The sequence below is a fragment of the Musa acuminata genome, chromosome BXJ2-8, assembly GCF_036884655.1.
Source record: "Musa acuminata AAA Group cultivar baxijiao chromosome BXJ2-8, Cavendish_Baxijiao_AAA, whole genome shotgun sequence".
Classification (NCBI taxonomy): Eukaryota; Viridiplantae; Streptophyta; class Magnoliopsida; order Zingiberales; family Musaceae; genus Musa; species Musa acuminata.
Window position 1 is genome coordinate 8,811,158 of NC_088345.1, and position 5,255 is coordinate 8,816,412.

Genomic DNA, 5,255 nt, shown 5'->3' on the forward strand with positions numbered 1-5,255 from the left:
CTCGAATTCCTTGTGCACGTGCGATGCATGCGCTCTCAGCAGGTATTTAAATTATTCCTAGAAAAAACAATTATTATTTCAATTAAGAAAAAGTCACGAATTTTGTTTTATGTGAATTAAAAATGCTTTTTTTTATTTACAAATTCTAAAGCTGAGTCTACAAAAGGAGAAAAATGGCATCTTACACTATATATATATATATATATTTGTGACATTTGTATTCAAATTTTAATTCAATAGATGATAGTATAATTTGCCTCATTATTTGCAAGTATAAAAAATAAATATTTTTGGAGAGGAAAAGGTCTTTGTGAATAGAATTGTTCGTCACATATTCAAGACATGGGCTGCAGCTATTGTTCCTTGGAAACTCCGTTAAGCTTTCATGGCTTCGTTTGCTAACGTGTTGACAGCATTAGCGACTTCTTTGATCCGTTCTGATATACTGATCAGCAGGAGCGACGCTACTGTGTTGATGGACATGGCTTCCATCGAGGGTTTGATCGATATTGACACTATAGAATATTAATCTATTAGATTATATACAATGGTATAAAATATATTATAAATATAATTAGATTTTGATTATAATATTTGATCAATAAAAAATAATTTAATTATGATATAATTATTTAAAAATATTAAAATTAAATATATTAATTACTTGTTTATAAATAGAAATAACCTCATGCGAATTCAAGACTACACCATACAAATTAGAAGTTATTGATAGATTATATATCACTCACGTTACATTTATAGATAAGATAAAAGTTTTTTAGATTACATCAAAAAATATGCATGATAAATTTAATCTATTATTATTTAATTTTAATTTTTAATATTATTATATATATATATAATAATAATAATATAATCATGATTTTTGTGCTTACATATTTTTCATGATTTATCGCTTAAAATTTATCACCTCCTGTATTATGTTGTTCCTTTCTCCATGTGGCAGATCAACACTTCGAGACTTTTTCGTTGACCTAAAAGTGCTCGACACTTCTCTCAACCACCTTTGATGAGTCGAAGCTCAATCTCATGTAAGCATTACTGAGGTGCTTCTTCGTATTGACCAGACGCTTCTTCTTTTTTTTTCAACCTCTCATAATTGATGAGTCAGCACAATCATTAGAGCATGTCTCAGAGGATCAATCGAAAAGAAAAACTACATTCATGTTTGCAAGGAGCGAAACAAGTGAGGTATGATAAGACCACGTAATTAAAGTGACTTTGTCACGAAGTTGTGAGAGTTTATACAAGGGAAGAGAGCAGTAGTAAAGTATGGTATCAAAAAATGTAAAGGATCGACATCATGCAAAAGGTATCACTATCTTTTCCATTAGTAATATGTTATTAGAAATCAGCTGTGTACGCCAAAAATTGAGGGGCTAATTAAGTTTAACTTGCACTATATTTGATGACGAAGAAAAGGAATACAATAGGGCTCATTCGAGTCGATCAATCCGATTTAGCTCAACCTAAATTTTAGAGTTAGAGACAACTACATCGTAGTGTATTACTATTAATTTTAACATAATCATTTTGATCAAGATTTTACAAAATGAGATTCATAAGCTTTGAGTTGCAATAAAAGCTTTTGAATTAAACCAAGAAGTTTTCACATCACGGAGTCTTCCGCCACAAAAACTAGTTCGAGCACCAACAATTATGGTGTGAGATTGTAATTGGCGAGAACAGAAAAGAACTAAAGGAACTGAAAAAAAAAAAAAAAAAACGCTACCGAAAATGAAAGATATTTTAACTCATGATGACGAAAAAGATCGGAAGCATAAGAAGCAGGACGGCAATCACTATCTGCATCTCCTTTTACTCCCATTGCTGCCGAAGAAATAATCAGAATCTGCTACCTCAGAGTTTAATAATTGATATCTAAACAATAGCAGGCACCATGAACAACACACTTCTTGTGACGCCTCCTTGCATACCAATGGCTGCACCACAAAGCTGTTGATCCATACATCAAGAACAGAACCTCTTCAAACACGACCCAAAATAACTCATAGCAACCATAAGCAATTTCGTCATTGAACCTTGATAGGTCCTGCAGCTCCTGGATTTGGAAATGTTAGGCTCATCGAACCGGTTCAGAACATGCTTGAGAAGACACAAGACTATTAAGCGTTTAAAGACATTTTAGAGCAAATAGAAGAACATGGAAAAGGAAAAAAAAAGAAAAACTACGGCACATCGAAGTCAACCAGTTGGCTCAAAAACAGCCGAACCCAGGGGAACTCCAGGCAATTGCCAAGCGAATCTGAAGAAACCAGGAAAGCTATTATTGATATAGCCAGGTCGAGAAACATTCAAGTTCTAACTTCCTAGCTTGAAGGCATCAACAAAGAGACCCAAGCATACACCAGCTTTCCAGTAGTTCACCATCACAATTAAGTTCTGCAACCTCCCTATGGGCGTAGTGAATGGTTTTCTATACATGAGCATGCCAATTCCCTCGATCACAGCCACCACCACGCCAGCCACCAGGACATCCCAGTCACCGGTCTGCCCTAGGATTGTTGCTAAAGCATTGGCTGTGTAGAAACCCAAGAGGAGGAGGAATATTTTCATCGGAAAGTTCTTCCGAGCAGCATTTAACTTTTCAAGAAGCTGTGCAGCAGCGGCTCGTACAATAGTGCCCAATCTAGTCCTGCCAAGCCCTGCATTATCCCCTAGGTTCTCTTGACCATTGCTACTAGGGGATCCACCTGTATCCAAGGCAAGGGCTGTCCTCCACCTGTAGCTTCTCATCTGATAACTAGTTTTCGAAAGGGGGGAAAAAAAAGAGTCAACTTACGAATTAATATCTGATAACTAAAATCCAGAACAGGAAAAAATATATATATGCAATCACTAAAATACGGAATTAGGCTGATTTTTAAACCATCATATCTAGATAAATAACCTAAAATCCAAGAATTACTGGTAGTCTATAAAGTGTTCGATACGAAAAATGTCTTTGGCTGTCATGTCAAACGGTTGCCTCTTCCTATAACAGAATCTACATAAGAAGCATCTTTGATTGTTCTTAAGAAGAACTATGCATCTCTAATTAATCTCAGTAAGAAGCATGTTTACTTCCAAATGTTGGATCAGGCATATGGAAATGTCATATTATTAGTCACCCCGTTGCAATTTCATATCACAATACTTTGATTGAATCTTATGAAACGAAAGGACCACTACATTGTCAAACCAGTGAAACTTAACACATTCCAGATTGAAAAAGAAGATTAGCCTAGAAGAGATTGATGAGGTGCCGACAAGAATTTAAAGCACTAGAGCTAAATAATAATCTAAAGTTCCACAAAACAACCTACATAATCTCACTGTCAGACATCAACAGAAAAATTACCACCATCACCGAAATTTTTTTGTGATAATAAATGGCAAAAGTAATAGATTTTTAGTCAGGTTAGGTATCAGGAATTCATCACAAAACACAGTCTTATTGCTTCTGCTGCTGGTGAATGCCAAGAAAATTAAAATGAGAAGCTTATTCAGGAATGTCAGATAGTCTCAATTTTCACTGATCCAAGTACAGCATTCAGTCATGGACTGTGTTGCAAGGTTGCATCTTCTGCAGTTTTACTTCCTCTTTCAAACGATCGACATGAGCGAAGCACTTTCGGTTAGAAAGTGTTTCTCTAACTCAAGTAAATCACTTACCATGCAGAACAATCATACAAGCTAAAAGTTTCATCTCCAAGTAACCATACTGATGATAAAAGCTCTTTCAATCAAACTAATGGGGATGAGCAGTGTTCAGTTTGGTTCAGTAAGCAATGATTTCTAAAACCAAATCCTAGCTTCATTTGAGCTTACAACAGGCAACTTTGAGGACATTGAGTACAATGTATAGATCCATTTTAAGCTCAACCTCGACATGGTAGTCATCCCGATCACCAATTAGCTTCTGAACCATTGAATTTCCAAGGACCATTTTTGGTTTTATGATTGATGGCTTTGAACTTCCAAATTATTCCTAAAATCTTACAAAGAAAGTAATTTTTCTTGATGCTTTTCCGTATTGGGAGAGCAAAAGAGAACCCTAACCACCATGCGGCTAGCTTTTCGACTATAAATAGTAGAGAGAGAGAGAGCGAGAAGATGAATCGAGAACAAGAATAGAACATTAAAGCTCAGAATTTTCCATTGGAATCCCTAATTTAAACGCCTACCCAAATTTCACTCACCCCATTCAATTCTCTTTTTCTCTTCTCTTGGTATGCATCATGCGGAGGAGATAAAGAAAGGCGGCAGACCTCTTCGTTTCTTGGATGATGCCGAGCTTCGCCGGGGGCCGGCAAGTACATGGCGCCATATTCCCCCACCGCCAAGTCGCACCGCCGGTCGGGGGGAGAAGGGAATGCCTCTCAAGGCACTCCGAGTCCACCGACGGCAGGAACCGCTGCGCCAAGATCGCCGTCATGCCACCCCCGTCTCGAAATCTAAAGATTGTCCAACAAACGCTGCTGCTTCGCGGGCCAAGCGAAATCTCTGTGCGAGGATCCAAGATGCACCTCGGCCTCAGATCATCGATCGATCTGACGAACTAAGCCTATTGTCGTCCCCTGTCGTCGTCGAACGAAGCGGCCAGTGTTCATATGGGCCTTTAACGGACCAAATGATTCTGTTAATGGGCCGAACCGAAACATTCGTTTCCTAACTGAAACATTCGTTTCCGTTCGCCAAAGGCATTTTGCCACCAAAGCCTATTCGTTTCCTAAGACCGTTCAATGGACGCCTAAGATGCAAGACTATTCTTCCGAGCACGCTTGCCATCATTGTGCCGGTTGTTCACCGCAGGAACTCTGCTCGTCCTTGTAATCAAAGCAGGCCAACCAATGCAGTGCCCGATACATGTCTCAGAAGGATATCTTCTCATGCCATCCGGTAGTGGTCCATCAATCCTTTACTTGATGGCTTTCTTGCAGAACTCTGCACAACAATGGATATCTCCACGAACTGTGTACTGGTCGTGGTAAATGAGACTCCCTCCCACAAGCCACTCATGTTTTGCTGTGAGGAGTCTTGGCAGAAACAGCAGAGAAACTACATGTTTCTCTCCTTTCTGGATAATGCTAGACCTTCGATACGAGACAGCAGTCAACATCCTGTTCTCCCGCAAACGAAGATGGTGCACCCCATGCATTGGATTCACATGCCGATTCACTGTTTCTGAAGGGGCCCCTCGATGGAAGAAGGAAGAGGAGCAACAGGGAGAT

The 5,255-nt window shown here is 38.5% G+C and overlaps 1 long non-coding RNA gene across 2 annotated transcripts; it reads right to left on the reverse strand.

Moving 5' to 3' along the window:
- Positions 1-2,288: 2,288 nt before the first annotated feature.
- LOC135619077 (uncharacterized) lies at positions 2,289-4,615 on the reverse strand. Of its 2 annotated transcripts, none has more exons than XR_010489307.1 (2): positions 4,293-4,615; positions 2,289-2,785 (listed from the first exon to the last, which is right to left on the reverse strand). It is a non-coding gene; the product is annotated as an uncharacterized LOC135619077 (long non-coding RNA). The 2 variants fall into 2 exon arrangements; XR_010489306.1 differs by having other exon boundaries at positions 4,224-4,615.
- Between the last annotated feature and the right edge of the window lie 640 nt (positions 4,616-5,255).